General features: G+C 31.8%; 1 protein-coding gene across 20 annotated transcripts in view; it reads left to right on the forward strand.

Annotated features, from left to right (window-relative positions):
• The first annotated feature begins 931 nt into the window (after positions 1–931).
• The window catches only part of LOC126744584 (protein turtle), a 735,337-nt gene continuing 715,497 nt past the window's right edge, over positions 932–20,771 (forward strand). For all 20 annotated transcript variants that reach the window (XR_007663236.1, XR_007663238.1, XR_007663237.1 and 17 more), the window contains exon 1: positions 932–1,160. The gene's annotated coding sequence lies outside the window, so the exon portion shown is untranslated. The remainder of the gene's footprint in view (positions 1,161–20,771) is intronic.

The raw sequence follows: 20,771 nt of genomic DNA on the forward strand, positions 1-20,771 counted from the left end.
GAAATTTCGTACTAGTTGATTATGTATTTTTACTATCTGTACATGTTTAGGTATACTGCTTTGTGTAGCTATTTTAGGATTTTTTATAATTTTTTACTTTTTTAAATATTTTTTACATTTTTTTTAACCTAGAGAGATTTTTTTATTGACATTGTGTACATTAAATTGTATATTTTATAATAATATTTTTGACTACTTACAATTTTTAAATTGTATTAATCTGTATATATTGTAGATATTCTATTCTATTTATTTATTTATGTTTTTTTTAAATTTTGTTTTGTTTTTCTTTTCTTTAATTGTGTTTTGTTTGTATTTTTGCATCTTTTTTGTTTTACAGCTTTGTCTACAAATTGTAACAATTTATTGACAATAAAGCATTGATAATAATAATAATTGATAATAAGATAATAATAAAATAATAATGATTTAAAAAAATATATGAAGGCGTTATATCTTAGATTGTAAGATTTATTTATTTAGTTCTTATATTAAAAACAGCATCTTTAGTACCCTAATATCCTTACGTTCATTAATGTATTTGTTTATACTTTTACCAATAAATGATAATATTACGCATTTTATATTTTGTACATCCATTACTGATTTTTTTAAGAACATATTTATTATAATATTAAACCACCATCAGCCTTAGCGCTTATTCGCTATTGCAGTGGTACTATTTGGCTCTCTTGTACCTTACAACTATTTATTTGCCTTTTTATATTTAGGATATGTCCTTGTGTCCTATCACCTGTGCCTTCGTCTTCTAAAGGACTTCTACGAAAAATGAAATTATCCCAAAAAGCTTTAATTTCAAATTGGCCCCGGTATAAAACTGCCGAGCAAAACCAGCGGGGTTCTCGGCTCGACACGGTCCTTCGAGCCGACCGACCGCTGAACGTCGTGAGTATGCGTCAGTCAGTTCGGATTCCAGTTTAGCTCGGTAGTTCGTATTCGTAACGTGAGAGGTTTGAGAGGATCTTCGGGAGGCTTATTATAACGCACGACCCTTTCGGTTTTTCAACTTTTCATGACTGAAAGTTTATGTGATTTGGTGATATCGTGACACTGCTGCAACCCGGACATCCCGAACACTATTGGATACCCTTCAAATTCAAGCGTCTCGCTTTTTTAGTGTGTTTTTCTCGGCTTTAAAGGTGAGATTTTTGAGTAACCTGTTGAGACAGGGTGTAGGCTGCTTGTTTTATTACCGAAATTGGTAATTACGGTAAATTTTATGAGTAACAATGACTGAGATTGTAAATATTGCTATAATTATGGGCGTTTAAAAGGTCAAAGCGCCAGTCGAGTGCAGTTTGCAGAGGATACATGCAATGCGGAGATTCGAGAATAGCATTAAAAGATTTATTGTTGTCGGAACATAATGCAGTCCTTAAGATGAAATGACGATGATTTTTTAATATATTGAACATGTATTTGCATACACTTCACAAACTTGCATCTTATTTAATGAACATTAAAGAGTATTTTAAAGAATTGTATGAGATGGGTGTCAGAGAATATCCAATTATTTTTGCTTAAATACTTATAAAGGGGAATATGGATTTAAATTTTTAAAGACCATAATATTATGAATATCACCTACAAATCTTTATTTTTGGATGTTTTGTTAACGATGGTAATGGAAACCATAAAGCATCAAAATAATAAATTAAAAACTTCCACAAATCGTAATAATAAATTGTGACAACTTAATGATATATAATTGAAATGTCGGGGTTGGGAGTCCGTATTGATAAAACATGTACTATTCATACCTAAAAAGATAAAGTATTCGTTAGTAAGTATCTAACCTTTTTAATGTAGATATACAATGTTTTTGTGATAATATGGTATTAGAGCTATTTATTAAAATAATCGAGTATACATAAATCATTCTTACGGTAAGAGTAACGAATAAGTAACTAAAGTGTTGTTGTAGCCGGCGTCTCTAGTTTACTCTAGAACAACTGACTAAGAATCTATCAGGAAACCGGTCGCAAATAAAGAAAATTTTGAAAAATAAAGAAGTTGCCAAAAATTGAAATTTTTTTAGAACTACTTCTTAAAACTTGCATTCTTAGCATTTAAAAAATATTAGTTTACTTGATTGCTTCCAAGCTCTACTAACACAAAAATTTATAAACAAAGATATAAGCCCTTTTATATGTGCACGAATATTCTCGAGCGAATGTATTTTTTGCGTTTACTTAATGAAATATTTGTGAATAGTGCTCAACTAGTATTTGATTAAAAATATTTTCCTCTCTTACCTTAAATTAAGTCAAATAAAAATTTTGTATTATGCATTGGTAAAATTGCAGATTTTCTATGGAATTATATGCTGAGGTAGTGTATAAAGTTAAATATTCTTGAAGTCATTCAATAATTGATTTTAAAAATAATCTTTAATAGAAATAAAACCTCCTTCAGCGTTTTTTTATACAAAGAAGCAAATATTTTTAAAGTAAGATAATTTTACTCTAAAAAAAGTTTTAAATAATTATATTGAAATAAAAGAAAAATAGATTTTTATACCGTGACACATTAAAAAAATTAGAGAATTAGAAATAACTTAATATGATGGTTCTGGCTTACTAGCCGAACTAGACTAGGAAGCCGAGAAATAGTAGTAGAAGAAGATAGAAAAGAAATATAGGGCATTCATAAGTCAAGTAAGTACTTTGCCAAATCTCATAGTAACTTAACCATGAGTTTGCGTATAGTTTAATAATGGTTTTTGTTGATTTAGTTCTGTTGGTTTTCAACCGCAAATATATGAAAAAGTTAATACCTAAATGTGCTATTAGAGCATTTATAATATACAGGGTGTTTCAAAAGTCATGGTCCAAACTGAAAGGGGGGTAGGGGAGGCTATTTGGAATCACAATAGCCCCCTATGTTGTTATCCGATTTTTGATGGTTTAGAAGTTATAGCTGTTTTTCAGTTTTTTTTTTTTATAATTTACTTCTGGCTTAAAAAAATATTTTTTTCTATGTCTGGGGCTTTATTTTTTAAATATATTTTTTTGTTTTTATTCCAACAAATGTTGAGTCTCTTTAATAAAAGCGTAGTGTAATTTTTTTTTTGCTTCTCTGCAGAAAATCTCGTTTAATTTGTTTTTGGATTCTTCAAAAATGAATTTTAACAATTTAGTGAAGCACTACACAGTACACAAAGACCTACAGGAATTTAAACCAATGTTTAAAAACTTCCTACTATTTCCAGTCTTTCAATAAAAACATTTACCTTATAGTGTTTATTATTTGATCAATGTATGTTAAGAAAATTTTTAGAGAAATGAAACGTAAAAGAAATAAAATCATAACACATTTTTTGCTTGCATACTACAAATTTGGTACTATTTAAGTGCGCTTGACCTTCAAATTGGAATTCAGAATGCTATCAAGACTCACAAACAAAAATGGTATTCTCACATGGACCATTTTAAATAGCCAAACCGACTATTGTTGGTATTTTCTGTATTGTTTTCTGTTTGTCTTTAGCTAACGTGTTAATCGATTTTTTTCTGTTTTCTGACCTATTATACCATTAAAGTAATAATTAATCTGCATCGAGATGCCGGATCGGTATACCCCACGGGAATATGCTGAAATGCATTACATTTATGGATTGTGCGGTGGGAGCGCTCGCCTTGCTGCAAGAGAGTATCGTGATTGTTATCCGGATCGTGAACGCTTTCCCGATCACAGAGTGTTCATACGAGTACATAACTCATATTTGCGGGGAGAAATACCTGGTGATGTACAACAAATAGGCAGACCGCGGTTGGATGATGAAGAGGTGCTTGCTTTGATAGAGACGGACCCTTCTACAAGTATTCGTAGAATTTCTAGAGCTACTGGATTAGCTATAGCTACGATACATCGCATGTTGCGGAGGAACAACCAGCATCCATACCACGTGCAACGTGTTCAAGCCCTCTTACCCCGTGACTATGTGCCTAGAGTAGCATTTTGCAGAGAAATGCTTCGACGCTGTCTGCAAGACCCGGACTTTTTTGACTGCATTTTGTGGTCCGATGAGTCTTCATTTCAAAGACTTGGTATATTTAATATTCACAATCTTCACTATTGGGCTGTAGAAAATCCGAGAATAATAAGACAAGATCGCTTCCAGTACCAATTTGGTGTAAATTTGTGGGAAGGAATTCTCAGTGGTAAGCTGATTGGCCGTTTCGAGTTACCGGTCAGATTAAATTGAGATAACCTAGATTTTTTAGAACACCAACTTTATGACCTTTTGGAAGATGTGCCTCTGGAATTACGGGCAAGAATGTGGCTGCAACACGACGGAGCGCCAGCGCATAGTGCATGAATAGTCAGAGACTATCTAAATGGTGCTTACCCAGATCGTTGGATAGCCAGACGAGGAGTGGTATCATGGCCGCCGCGCTCACCTGACCTTAATCATCTTGACTATTTTTTATGGGGATACTTTAAAGAACTTGTATAACAAACGGAAAATAATACTGAAAATCAGCTTCGTCAAAAACTGCGAGATGGAGCAACAAGTTTACGAAACAATGCTGGAGCATTTAGAAACTTAAAAAGAAATTTTATAAGACGATGTCGTTTGTGTATGAGAGCCGGCGGCGGCCATTTTGAACATCTTTTTTAAATACATGCCAATGAAATATTTGAAGTTTTATTTTAGCTTTTATTTCTTTTATGTTCCATTTTTTTTTTAAATTTACTTAACTTATATTAAACAGATAAAGACCTTTAAGTTAAATGTTTCTATTGAAAGGCTATAAGTTGTAAGAATTTTTAAAACATTGGTTTAAATTCTTGCAGCGCCTTTCTGTACTGTGGTGCCTCATTAAAACGGTAAAATCTGTTTTTAAAGAAACCACAAAAAAATTAAACATGATTTTCTGCAGCGATAATACACATTTTTTTTATGATATACTTTTATTAAAAAGACTTGACATTTTTTAAATAAAATACTAAAAAAATATATTTAAAAAATAAATCCCCAGAAGTTAGCAAAAAAGTGAAAAACAGCTATAACTTCTAAACCATCAAAAATCGGATAACAACATTGGGGGTTATTGTGATTCCAAATAGCCTCCCCTACCCCCCCATTCAGTTTGGACCATGACTTTTGAAACACCCTGTATATAATTCAATAAATTTGAGACCTGTGACTTGGAGTTTGCTTTCATTACTATTTATTGTAAGCCGGTCTCTTTAAGAAAAAATTGACTATTTTTTAGAATTTATAATATGTTGATACATGCAAAAAACAGCTAAATTTTTCCCTATATTTTTTTAATTCTACCCGTATTTATGTTCCAAAAATAAGACTTTATTAGCATGTAACATCTTATGCATTTTTAGACTGTGCATTTTTTGTGTAAAAATATATTAAAACAAGCAAACGCCACTTAAAAAAAAATTGCTTGTAATGTTTATTCTACGTTACTATATTTAATATACACTAATTATAGCATAAATTAAACCTCCATATTATCTAAAATATATATTTCCATAAAAAAACTTTATTATAAGTTCAATATCAATAAATGCCAAGTTTAAAATGAAAAGTACGTAAATTAACTTACTTTCGGAAAACAGGTTTAATTAACAACACTGTGATGAATTTATCGACAATTTAAAAGCCCGAATAAGCCGGTGAACTTGACGAGTTTCTAGTGGAACAGGTTAAAGAGCTTTTATTAATGAACAATGCCCAGATATTTTTATCAATTTTAATGAAGTCGGTGTTTCCGGTGAAATAGTAAATCCTCTTAAAAATAAATTCTATTCAACTTTATATCAGTCTAATGTGGCATTCGAGCATAAAATTTTAATAATGTAATATAATAGCATATTTATTTGAAATACTCATAGAAGAAGTAACTTAAATTCTAACCTCATAAAAAATTACAACTCTGGAAATATGAGCATTTACGTTAATTTTTATATGCAGGTTGTTCGGAATTGCAGTGTCCAAACCGTAACAATGGATTCTGCGTTTAAAATATGCTTTAATTTTCTTATATACATTCATTAAACTTTCTTTATAAACATATACCGAGAAACGCTTCGTTTCCGAAATACAGGGTGCTACAGTTCTATGAAAATTTTTTTTATTTAGTTATAACTTTTTTTTTACTTCAGATATTTTTTATCAACTAACATAAAGCAACGTCATGTCTTTTATTATTCAGATTCATTACAAACTTTATACAAAAAAAATCTATATACCAACATTAGAACAACATGTTATATGTAAAGGAAGATTCCCAATTATAATGTAACACAAAAAAAGTTTTCTTCTTCTAAAAAATAGCAAATTTGATACATGTTAAACAGTAAGAGAATTGTTTTGAATATTTATAAGAACAATTTTATACTTCCTCCTAAATTTATCTGCACGAAGGTCAATTCTGCAGGTATTTTATTGTAGCACTGAACAGCATTGTAAGAAAATGATCGCTGAAACATAGCACTCGTGTACATTTGCTCTAACCAACAATCTATTCTTTTTAGTCGCAGGTGCCTTTGGGCTGCTAATGATTTTTATCAAAAAAGTGGAAAAGTGAAGGATTCTACGATTGCCCATTTTAAGCCAGTTTTTTAATTTAATTGTTTTATAATATTGCGAAATATGATCATACTTACGTAGGCCATAAGCCAATCTGATACAGGCATTTTGAATTTTTTGTATGCGCATTTTACAATCATTATCTAAGCAAAAACCGTAAACATAATCACAGTAGTTGAAATTAGAGAGCACCATGGCCTCATATAAGCTGCCTTTAAGATTTAGATTAAGAATATCTCTATTACTATATAAGAGTTTTAAAGCTGCACATGATTTTTGAACAATTTTTTTAACATGCTCCCTGAATCTGAACTTACTGTCCATCACAATGCCCAAATTTTTGGCAGTTTCAACAACCGAGAGCTTAGAGCCCTCCACATAAATATTTATTATACTTTTAATATTTGTAGCATTATTTGTATTTCCAAAAACCATTTAACAATACTTTGATTTAAATTTTAAATTATGTTTTTTAGATTATATTGATTTATTATATTTAAGTCATTGTTTATACCAATCTCCGCTTCTTAAGATAATCAGGTTTGAAATGTTTATATCTGTGTATCATCAACAAACGCTTGCACCTTACAAACTTTTAAGGACCTAAGAATGTCTGCTGTACTGTATATACAAGGAAAAGCAAAGGTCCCAGGACAGAACCCTGGGGCACTCCAGGCAAAATGCGAGCCTGATTAGAATAAGAATTATTTGTAAATATTGTCTGAAATCTATTATTCAAATAAGACTCAATTAACTGTATAGATTTTATTGAAAAGCCATAATATTTAAGCTTAGCTAGTAAAAGCGCATGATTTATTGTATTGAACGCCTTAGAGAAATCTAAAAGCGCCAGAACAGCAATCTTTTGCTCAATCATTATATCATCCAGTACGTTTAGTAGAGCTATAGAAGTATCAAAGTTCTCCCTAAAGCCACATTGTGTAGCCGGAATAATGTCATTATCAAAAAAATAACAAACCATCTGATGGTAAAGTAACTTTTCAAATATTTTTGAAAGTACTGGAAGTATACTTATTATGCGCAAGTCGTTATAATTTGCTGGGCTAGCAACTTTTGATAAGAGTTTACCAATCGAAATTTTACATTGATCGGGAAAATAGTGAGCTTCTATAAAACAATTTATTATGTGGCATATGTACTTATCAATAAAGGGGCTATAATAGTCAATACCTTAACATTTTTGATAAAATCTGATCCACTCTAGTTGCGTTAGGCTTAATACTTTTTAAAATTCTATTTACACCTTCAACAGTTGCAAGATTAAGTGTGAACTGCAGGCTATTATCAAATACACCATTTATTAATTTGTTCATCATAAATCGAAGAATTTTGAAAAAATTGAGAAAAACAGGTGTTAATTTGATTTGGATCAGACAGGTGTTCTGGAATATTGGTATTATTTTTATCTCTACAATTGTTAAACTTTTTTAATGACGACCAAAGCTGGCGTTTATATTTTTCGTTACACAACGGTGTTTCTTTTTTTATCTTCTAATTGTGGCCAGAGTGTGATTTCCCAGAAATTTATAATTCTCCCAATCTTGCATATCCCTACGTACCTCAGATGTTAGCCAAGGAGTTTAAGGTTTAGTACTTCTTGCTTTTTTAAAAGGAGCATGTCTATTGCAGTTAATTTTTTGTATGCCATTTTGTCTTCAGTAGTTTAATTGCTGGCAAAAATTAAGGAATCAAGATATCATCTCTGGTTGGGTTCACAGGCAATTTGAGTTTTTACTTCTTGTAGTAAAAAGAGCCTAATTCCTAACTTAGGTATTGCTTTTTGTCTCCAGAATCCATTTAGTCGAGACTTTGTGCAGAGTAATTGTGGATTGAGGTTTCTTAATGTTCTGGTACAGTTGAAGTGACGTGTTGACTAAAAAATTACTTCTTTTAACTTCCGAAATTCTTTGGGACTATATTTAATTTGATAAACGAAATAATCAAACCAGATATGTTCGGAGCAAAATCTGTATTATTAGCTTCGCAGAACATTTCTATATGTTGAATTAGAATTACTGTTCATTTTTTTAACGAATCTTTATTGAGCTTAGAAATATGTATTCAGCAATTAAATGCATTAAAAAATAAAACATATAATTCACAAAAAAAATAAAAAAGTTTACAAAAACCATCTCCCCCATGGTGCTGAGGTGAGATGGCGCAACGAAAAAAAAAGGTGCTTTGGCCAAAATGTCACTTTGTTTTGCATACAACCACACAACAGTCGTGGCAAAAGTTCACAAACTTAGAGCAGGAATCGTGAAACCATTTGGAGCAACGCAAGCAATTAACCCAGTCGTCAGATTTTGTGGTTTGGGAATATATTTCGCCACAACCAGTGCAAGCTTGGTTATCTTCGTCCATATCATCTGAAGAGTCATCCAATATCGGCGGCTCTAGATCTTCGTCTGAAGATAAGTCGCTTTTGGCAGCTTTCTCAATTTTCTTTTTGGTCACTTTTGGCTTCTTCAAAACTGGTTTTAATTTACCGGTCTTTATTTCTTTCTGTGTTTTTTTAGACGCTTTGTTCTTTTTTCCGCCAATTCTTGTCTCTGTAGTTAAAATTTCCACCAGCTGCTTGCTCCTTTTGCGAACCGAATTACTGTTAGCGGAAACAATTGGAACGGGTGAGATAATATCTAGCATTTTTCCAGGGGTACTTTTGACGGGAGTATTTGCATTAGTTTTTATAACCGATTCATTTTGTTTTTCTGGTACAGAATCATCTTCAGTCTGCCAACTGCAGCAAGGTTGTTGATTATCATCAGATAAAGCTTTGGTAAAACTTTGAGAACAACCATCTGGAATTTTATTTTCACCTGTATCGGGAGCCTCAAGTACGATACTATTTTCAGTCAAATAGACGTCATCTGGGATAGCAGAAGGATTAAATGGCATAATTCCCGTAGCCTTGAATGCCGAAGTTCCATTATTTACAGTTGCAGACTTGTTCTATCCTTCAGCAAGTAACTTTCCAAATTGTAATCTAGTGAGCTTTCGTCCTGGAATATTTTTAATATATAAATTGCAAGCTGAGTAGTAGTTTAATTTTAACGATCTAAAAAAACATCTATCTAGTGGTTGTAAAAATTGCGTCGTATGACTTGGCAAGCAAAGCAGTATGATGTTGTGTTCAATACAGTATTCTAGCATCTCAACGTTATTACAGTCTGAAGCATGACCATCAAGCAGTAACAAAACTGTCCCTGTCGGCTTTCTTGGAACGAACTGAGCCACTGAAAAAATATGTCACTGTTGACATAAGCCGATCTTTCTGACATATAAACCAAGGATCCCGGAAGCATCTCATCCTCGAACTCTTGCTTTTTGTTTTTTCCTTTCATGACGCAGGATGGGGGAAGAAAAATGCCTTCCGCATTACAACAGGCTATAACCGTAATGGTTTCTCCCTTTTCACCGGAGCTGATACTTGCGATGTTTTTAGATCCTTTCTTAACAATAACATACCCCGGCCTATTATTAAGTTGTAAACCCGTCTCATCCATATTGTAGATGTGTCCAGGTTTATTCGTTTTCGGTCATAGTATTTTCTAGCAGCTGAAAGTAAGTCTCAACATCTTTTTTGTTCATACCCAAGAATCGATTAATGGAGACCCATTCTGCTTTTCTCACTGACAGCCTTGGGTTTCTCTGCAGAAATAACTGCAGCCACGGATAACCAGCTAATCTCAATTCCTTATTAAAATTATGTTTAATACCCAGCTGTTCGGCCAATCTAAAAGCCATACTTCGCACATCAGTTCGAGTAGGAGAAAATCCATTTTTTTGAAGTTTTAGGATATGTGTGGCCAACTTTTTTTCAGCAGCTTCGCCTAACGTGGAGGAGGGTCCAAGAGGACCTTTCTTTATATTGTCTGCCAATTTTCTTCTTCGTAGAGTGGTTGCCGGAACCCCAAAATTACAAGCAGCCTCATTAACTCCCATTCTATTTTCATTAACGGCTTGAATGGCATCGGCTAACTGTTGTTCGGACCAACTAGCCCTGGAACAACTTCCAGTACGCTTGTATTTGGTGGGCATACTGAAAAGAAAAATAAATATTAATGAGCCATCTCACCTCAAAAATAAGTGAACCATCTATCCTCGTTGTGAGAGGAGAGATGGCGCACCTTAAAAACTTAACACGTTTTGAAATATGCGCTATTTTGAGGTTATATAACAAAACTTAAATGTTTTTACTTACCTGACACGATATTGTGAATCAAATTATTGTTAAATTTAAAGCTCACTAGCACAAAGAAGGAAATCCGACAAATATTTTTGCACTATACGGATCAAGTATAAATTGATATTTAAGTAGACATTTAACCGATGAACACAAACGGTGCGGTGGCATGCCTTATATGAACTGAAGTAGCTCAGAGCACAGCCGCTCCCGCTCTGCTAGCGGCGGCGCTGTAAAACCATTGCACCATCTCACCTTCTGCGCCATCTATCCTCGAATTACCCTATGAGTCATCATCAGTGCTAATTGTCAGTTACGCATAGAAGTTCTTTGTAGTGGGAAAAATATTGTCACAAACTAACACAACATTTAAAACCATTTAAGTTTGAAACATAGTATCTAAAAGGCCTAGTTTTAGTACTAGGTTAACCTTAAGGGTTTTCTTTAATTTTCTGGTAATTACTTTACCTTAAATACATGCCATGGGATGAGGTATTACCAATTAATTATATAAGAAACTAAATAAACATATAAATACTTAAATATTACTATATACGTATAGAATATATTCTTATACTAAATAATAATCAGATAAGATCTCTATTATTAACATGCTTAGCAAAGTTTGTACATCTACTTTGCATTTGCAAAGCAAGCTTATAACTCATCGTATATTTTGTTAACGTATATAGTGCAGCTTGGTGCAGCATTCCAAATGTTAATTAAGTATTAAACGTATAATTTCCACAGAAAATGTAACCAACATAACTATATCTATAGAAAAGCTTTGGGCTTTAGTAGAATTATTAATGATATTTAGCACGAATTGCTTAATTAAGGTTAAAACTTATCCATACATGTTAGGGACTTAAAAGATTTTTTCTATATGAATATCATTACTGAAACTAAATAGGATTTACTATATAACTAGCTTTAGAAGCTTAATTTTGATTGTAAACTCCTTATTCATTAACATGGAAAATTTAGTTATGGAAAACATCTTACGTTTTCCATAAAATTTTAAAGCAACAGTGTAATAGTTGTTGCAATAAATGGACCTTTCTAAGATGTTTCAGAAGGTTTTTTTTATACTCAACTATTGAATCTTTTCCAATAAAGGTTGTATCGTCGCAAAGAGTATGATCACAAGTGATGTACAGGATGTTCTATCTTGTTATGTATGTTATGTATGTTATGTATGTTATGTATGTTATGTATGTATTATATACTTTTCTGCATATAATCTTGTCGTACCACCCGAGGTTTATTCCATTCCACACCAAGAAGCAACCACGATAGCTGAAATGCTGTTACAGAACTGGATACGACGATTTGGTGTCCCCAGAGAGATACATTTGGACCAAGGAAGAAACTTTAAATCACAAATATTCCAGCAAGTTTACCAGCTGCTGGGAATCAATAAAACCCTTCTATACCCTCAGTCTGCTGGAATGGTTGAAATATTAAAACACACATTTAAACCTATTTGAGACTTGTGGTAAACTCTAAGCACACCAACTAAGATACTTGTATATTCACCCTCATCATTCCTATTGACATATCGTTCTTCTATCTATGAGTCAGCTGGAAAAAATCTGGCGAAAGTTATTTTCGGTGATAAACTTTGTTTAACTTTGGATATTATTACTTGGAGAGGAGTATGTCGACCATCTACTAGCACGCGATAAACTTCACCCAGGAAGTAACAGAATGAAATCACGTTATGGTTACTTACTGGTTTTAGTCCTGGAGTCGGGTTATAGAATCAACGCAGGACAAAGAGCCAAAAGGCAGAGGGATTGGGAAGGTCTATCTTATGTGGTCACCGGATCTACCGATGTCCGACTATGTAAACATCGTCCATCGTGGGCCTTATTATTATTACTCATGTGTTATAAAAATTTAAATACATTAATTTCTCTCATAGATTTCGGACTATTTTGCTGGTATTTTGTAGTTTAAGTTCATTAGTTTAGTTTATTTAGAGTTCTACTTACGTTTACTTTATTATTTTCCTCTATGGTTTCTTATTTTTAGTAGTTGATCATGTTTAAGGGCTCCATTTGGGCCCCAATTTAGGTTATATTTTTGTAAATCCTTGTAGTTTAAATTTTCTAATGTTTGTATACCTGCTTGCTTTGACTGTCAGTATTTGCTTCAAATTATTGGTCTCCTTCGACAAAAACAATGTAAAAAATTCTAAACATTTCTAAATTGTCCATGGGTTTTTAAAAGGGACCGCGCTTCGTATAATTTTAATCAGTTTTGTCCTTTATCTTGAGAACAATTAAATGATAGTCAACGCAAGTCAAGTTAACGTTTTGATGTTGTCAACAAAAAGTGTGTTTCTGACATAAGAGAATATTCATAGAGTAAGTGTGTTTCAGCATGGAGTGTATTTTTGAATTACGTTGAAATATGTTCATATTCATTTGTCGATCATATGTTCATATTTGTAGTGAATTATAAGGGAGGAAATATTGCCGGTAGAGCATTCAATAATACTACCACTAGCTTCTTCAACATTTATCATTATGATGTCGAGGATCTGTTATGCCTAAGGAGGTAGTTCACATACTCCCTGTCTCAAAAATTAATTCAGAAATATTCTTTACGATTTTGTTAAAACCACAATTGAAAATTTAGAGGTTATTAGGTGTGTAGTTTTTTGCACAATGAGTTAACAGGGCTTTATTTTACCTATTTGCTTACTATTTTTAATAATTGGCTCAACTCTAAACCTGATTAAATGTTCTATTTACGTGATTTTGACATTTGAGAAACGATAGGCATATTTTGAAAAATTACATGAACTGAAATGTGATAAGCTTTTAAACTTTGGCTGTTCCTTAAACCTAAAAGCATATATTTTTTTAAACATTTTGAAAGTCAAATACCATAGACTCAAAATAGTGCTGATTTTGTAAACATTAGAACCATGTGGCGAAAAATAGTAAATGTAGAACCTTCATTTAAAGGCAACCGTCAACGTGATATATTTCAAGAACCTATTACAAGGAACTCAGTGACAAATTTCGAATTAGATCCTAACATTGAGTTCTTAGAAAAATTGCTACATTGGCTGGATACTTGGCAATGCAGCAATTTTTCAAAGATGAACCCGGTAGACCCTAATTGCTTTAAGTCAGATGTTGCTTGTAATTACTAAATACATATGAGATATGTTCTTTTAGGAAATTTTTAAATTATACCCTCTTCAAGACAGATTTGGTAAAAAGAGGCAAAGGACAGGCGGCCATTTCTGTGCGTCAGTAATAGGTTTGTTCTAGCACCAATTTCAAACGGTTAGAAACTATCAGAAGCATGCGCATTTTCCTGATGGCGTTCAAACACACAAATCGCTCGTTTGAAACTACTAGTCGAGCGTTCTAGCGAATGTAAATTTTGATTTGGAAACTGGCTGGAAAGTGTCAAAAGAGTTTGCGGATTTTGCTCGGATTTTCAGTTTGTGACTTGCGTAGTACATTTGTTTATGTCTTTTTTTATTTGAGGTTATCATAAATTTGGGCTGTGAATTTGCTATAAAGGGAACAAGCTTAAAACAGGCTAGAAAATCAGTGAATATGCAATATAGGTACGTTATGTTCGTTTAAGTGTAATTAATAAAAGGTTGAATAGAGAATTTTTTAACATTAATGGTTAATAGAGTAATTTTTTATTATTAAAATCAAATTTCTATTTGTTAGTTATCTAATATCTAATATATGATGTTAGACCCATCAAGTTTTGATTCAGATACGAACAATATTCTTTTTGATTCCGACTTGGTAGATGTTAATGATTATGAATTTTTCTTCCATTATGCAAAGCGGTCCAAAAATTAAGGTTATCTTAATCTAACTGACCCCTCTATAATAATACCGAATTTATTGAGCATCTTAGACTTACTCGAGAATTAAGTCATGTTATTGCTCAAAAATCTTACCACAGTATTTTTTTAACCTCAAAAGTATAAAAACAAACAACAAGGCAGAAAAGCTTATTTGACAATTGACATGAAATTTGCCGTTGATTTTCCCGACGTAAAAGCGTTCTAGCAAAAAACCGTTTGTTACCAGTTTTGCGGATTGAACATGCACACTAAAGCAGTACAATAAACTGGTGTTAAACCTCCAAAAAATATACGCTAGAACAAACTTAATATGAGACAAAAAAAAAGCGACTATGCTTGTTTTAAAAGCACGCAATATCTCAGATCCTGTAAATGTGTAGGGATAGTATATGAACTTTAAAAGTCCTGTGCGAATGCATCAGTGATCCAATCAGTGAATTCTCTCCGCTGTTAATGGTCTGCTCGCAGAAGTTTTTGAGTCAGTTGGATTTTGTAGACATGCAGCTGTAAATGTTTAGTGAAAGTTCGCTGAAGAAAGTCTGTTGAAATGTACAATTCTTCTACCCTATGATAATTTAACGCCTCTGGCCTTTTGTCACCCTCTTGCGAAACGCCGTAATGTTTTGTTCTGAACGACATCTACGAGGTCGGATCGTCTGTTTCACATTACTAACTGAACCAGTACTTTCAAATTTTTTAAATATTTTTTTCACAGTAGATGAATTAGGAACATTATTTCGACCGAACATTAGACGCACTTTAAGAATAGCGATAATTAAACTTTCACTGTTTTGAATATCTGCATGTTTACTAACATAGATTAATACTACTTTGATAGGAAACTATCGTAAGAGCCAATAGAACACTGAAAGTCGATTGATTGTTGCGCCCTCTGAATTTAGAGGAGTAGTACCAACCGGAAGTGAAAATGGATTTGTGACGTCATAATAGCGGGTAATTTAAAATTTGATTATGGCGTGAAATTTGAATTTTGCTCTACTATACTATGTGGTTTAAATTAGTGGAAAATGCGAGGTTCTTTTAGTAATTATAGTCCGAAAATAGAAAAAGTAACAAATCGAAGACATTATCTAATATGGTGACAAAAAAGTCCCAATTGAACATCTTTTTAGGCAGATTGTTTGAGTACTATAATTTCTGAAAGACCTATACATTTCCTACTAGATGCATAGGTCTGGGTTTCAGAAACTAATTAATTAATATATTAATTTATACATAATTTGTTTTATAATATAAATGCTATGGTAAAAAAATAACAAATTTCTTAGTAGCACTTAGGTGTACAAACACCTGTGTGTGCTAAAAACAAAATAAATAATTTATTATAGTTAACAAGATTAAAAAAAAAACATATATAAATCTTAAATTAGTTCACATAATATCAATTTACATTATACATTCATTGCATCTTAATTTAATTTAGCATACTTTTAAATTTTTCTTCATAATACTGATAGATGTCTGATTTTAATTTTCTCTTAAATAAGGTTACATGTGTTATATCTTTAATTTGCTTTGGTAAAATGTTGTAAATTTTTGGCACAAGCCAAGTAATGTGTTATGCATATGATTGATATATGTTAATTTATTTTGATTTTTGTGGATATACATGGAAACTGTGTGAATATAAATACATCTTACATTTTGAATTTCTTCAGTGAAAAGTAAGTGGGATGGGTATCTCGTAGGCTTTTTATACATTATTTTTAGAATCGATTTTTGGATTATGTTAAGCTTATTTAAATAAATGTTGTACAACCCACCCTATACTAATATGCCATAACGAATCACAGCTTCTATCAGATTTTTATAAATTGTTTGTAAAAGGTTTTTGTTAAATATATCTCTGAGAAGAAAAAATTTATGTAGCAGATTTCTGATCCTATTCGTCACATAATCAATATGAGGACCCCATTTTAGGTACTTATCAATTACTATCCCAAGATATTTGGTTTTTGAAACTTCATTAATTTTATCATTATCTACTAATATAGTTGAGAATGGAGGTCTATTAGCTTCAGTTAATGAAAAGGCTATATAATTAGTCTTAGTAAGATTTAATGACAATTTATTCACACAGAGCCAGCTTTTAATTACCCTGAACCCATTAATTGCTTTTTGTTGAGTCTCTGTCCAAGTATTTCCACTGAAAATTAATGCAGTATCATCGGCATATGAAATTGATATTCCATCTATATTTATTTTTAACATGGAATTAACGTAAACTAAGAAAAGAATGGGGCCCAGAACAGTGCCTTGTGGCACACCCATTTCTATTCTCAATTCACTACTTAGTGTGTTATTGATTCGAACCCTCTGATATCTGTCTGTAAGATAGTTTTTTAAAAGCTGTAGCACTGTTCCTCTAACTCCATAACAATCAAGCACGTTAAGAAGTCTTTCATGAGAAACAGTGTCAAATGCTTTAGCCAAGTCAATAAATACTGCAATACTTTTTTTGCCCAGATTTAAATTTTTAACAATTTCAGATGTCAAAGTCATCATTGCATCATTGGTACTAGAACCCTCAAGAAAACCATATTGTTGTGGTGAAAGGACATGGTTAGCAGCCAGAAACTCAACCAACCTTTTCTAAATACACTTTTCTAATATTTTAGAAAAATTTGTAATTAAGCTCACTGGCCTGTAATTTTTTACAGTAGTGGCATTGCCGGATTTTAATATAGGAGTCACAATCGATATTTTAAAGCAATTTGGTACTTTTCCGGTTTCTAGACAAACATTCATTATATGTAGGAGGATCAATAATTTCAGTACATGTTTGTTTATTGACCCTTGTTGAAACCCCATCATGATCAGATGCACAATTATTTTTTAGAGAAGATATATGTTCAATAAGTTCGTTTTTTGTTACAGGGCTAAGAAACATTGAGTAAGGATTATTAAAATCTACTGCATATGTTTGTGTTGAAGGAGGGATATATTTTTATTGGATAGTTATTTATATTTGAGATTTGACAACATTCACTCAAGATAATAATATCAGTAAAATCAAGTTTAAAATTTTCTAAAAGTACTAACAACTCATTGAGATTCTTTTTAACACGTCTTATGTTTAAATGCAATATGTTTAACAACTTACTGTCCCTAGAAATGTGTTCATTAAGTTCAATTTCATAAACCATTTGGGTAACATGCGGGTCTAAGGACGAGTCTTCCAAAATTTCATCTTGAATTACTAAAACCGTTAAATTAACAGGAATAATTAATTTTACTTCTTATGATTCCTAGATGATACTGAGTTGATGGGCATGCAGGATCTAATGCTGAATGATCAGTTTTAAAATTTTTTTTATATGTCATGTTTGCTAAATGACAGTTATTGTACTTTAACAATTGAATATTACACTGTGCGGTGTCATGTGAACGAGAACACTTAGCACATACCTTATTCTTATCACATTTATTACTTTGAATTGTGATAAAAGCCTTGGCAGTTAAAACAATGTGTCACACTAAGATCTTCATACACTAGATATCTTTCCCACTCTAGACAAATCTTTTTTTCTTCCATTAATTGTTTGAATAACTTTGGAGAACATTCCATGAATACTGTAGATTTATTACTTCCATCCCTAGTTTTTTTGATATAGGTAACATTCAAGTTATCTTTCTTATCAATCCCTTTGTTTTGATTTTTAATAGAGCTTTCAATTTCATTTGCTGATTTAGTTCCGGCATAGCCTATAATTTTAACCCTAGGGTTTTTCATTTTTGGTGTTTTGATAATATATTTGGTTTCGAGATGCTTTTCCGTTGCTGTCTTCAGAGTATTAATATCTTCCTTAGTTTTACATTTGACTATTATATTTTCATCCTTCGTACTTCTTGAATTTTGAATACTCAAGTTTAGAGTAGTCAGATTAACTTTGTCTTTTAAATCCTTTTCAGTTTTGTCTCCAGTTTGTTTGCTTTTTGGTTTAACAATTAGTGTGGGAAAGTTGGTTCCAATATTACTAGTTTTATTATTACAATTTGCTTTTAGAATCTCTGAATATTGTTTTTCAAGATTATTTGGGTAGGCTGCCACCTTCATTGATTTTAGTTCTTTAATGTCCTTTTTCATAGCTTCAATAGTTCCCATAAGATACGGTAGTCTTGCCAACGACAGTCATCACATATCAAAAGCAAGAGCCTCTTTTACAGGGGCATGCATTTTACTTCCGATGCTGTAAGGCTTGTGCAGCTTTTATGTATTATTCCCAGGCAAGAGTCACACTTATAGAATTGATCGTCCTCAATCTCTGTTTTACATTTAAGGCAAGTTATCTCATTCCCCTCCATCTTTGTAGGATTTTGAAAAGGAAAAACCGGGTGCACATGAAGTACCTAACCTCAAATATTTGCTGTTGTTTTAATACCAAAACACCCTTTTTATTTCAAAATCCCTTTACTTACTGGGGTTTAATTACCACCACAAGAAAAGAAATACTAAACAAGAAATATTTACAAAATGTTCTACTGGAAGAGATTATAGCAAAAAATTCACAAGTTATTCAATAAAGATTAACAGTTGTACACACTTGTTAAAACATTAAATAAAATATAAAAATTCTTCCAAATTCCTTAGTGTATAAACTTATAACTTTAATTAGGAATTTTGTTGTATGAAGAACAGACTTTATAAGTTAAGGTTTATTCAGGCTGTTACAAAGGGTTATACTAAATGTATAAAGGTCAATAAAAATTTAATAAAATCAGCAAAAAAATACTGCAGATTCAATTCACCAGTAATGTTCTTTAGTAAATAATATGAATTAAATAACTATCAACAAATTAGCAATGAAAGAGGAATATTAAAGTAAATATTATAGCAGCAGAAAGAAAAGATAAAAAATTCACAAATGCATTACTATAATATAAAGAAATTATAGAAAAAAAAATACAATTTATACAATTAAAATGAACGGTTATACATGCTTGTTAAAATATTAAATAAAATATAAAAAATTCTTCCAACTTCTTTAATATATAAACTTACTTTAATAAGAAACTTTGTTGTATGAAGAGCAAAGTTGCAAAATAGAGTTTATATAGGGTGTGGCAAAAGGTTCTAGTAAATGTATAAAAGCAAAAAAAAAATTATAAAATAATCATTCACTAGTAGTGGTCCTTAGGATTATTATTATAAATTAAATAGCTACCAACAAACTAGTAATAAAAGAGGCAATAAGTAAATATGTTAAAAGTAAAATTTACAGGAGTTACCATTTTTCTGTATGTCTTTAAAAATGTCATACTCCAAGATTTGTATAAGATCCAAAATTGCTCATGCACTGAAATTGCTCTTCATTTTAAGTAAGTTTTGACATTGAGGCTGTCAAAATTTATACAGAAACAAGATGAATTCTGCCCCATATTGAGCTTCTCTGGGCCATTTATTTTGGAATCGAATGCCTAGAAATAATCATATTTATGAGTATTAATTTTTAACATCATTCAAATATTGTTTTTAACTTTTAATTAGTTGCCATATTCTGTTGTCGACTGCTGCTCTATGTGATCAAAAGTAGTCAGTTGGCCACGTAACAATGGTGTCAGTCTAAGAGACACATTACTAAGTTAAGTATAATATTTTTTTACTATGATAAAGGTAAATTAATAATAAGGAGCTTAGCTTAACCCAAGCAATTTATCATTAACTTAAGCTTAAGCTTACACCTCTGGTATGGTCACTTGTTACGAAGACTATTCTAACTTACCTTGTATTAACCCTGGGAGAATAACCGAAGGTATGGCATCTGGTTTAAAGCCTCTGGCTTGAATTGGGCTTGAATGAATATAGGGTAAAATAGTTTTCTTATGCATAGAATTGCTTATTACTGAGATTTTCCTGGTTTTAAGGCTTAAGAATCTGAACCCAAATATTAAATATATTGAGCCTGTTTAAAAACCAAGCAATCTATGTCTTTTGGTGTCCACAAATTTAACAAAACAGCTTCTTCTTCAGAGTCCTTTCTGACTTTTATTGTTTACATTTACACTTATCATTTTCAAAAAAAAGTTTATTGCAATACTATTTATGCAGATGCAATGTCGCCAATGTCTATATTCAATTCAAAGTTCTTATTGTTTTATCTCAGCTTCTTTAC

The sequence above is a fragment of the Anthonomus grandis genome, chromosome 14 (assembly GCF_022605725.1).
Source record: "Anthonomus grandis grandis chromosome 14, icAntGran1.3, whole genome shotgun sequence".
Taxonomy (NCBI): Eukaryota; Metazoa; Arthropoda; class Insecta; order Coleoptera; family Curculionidae; genus Anthonomus; species Anthonomus grandis.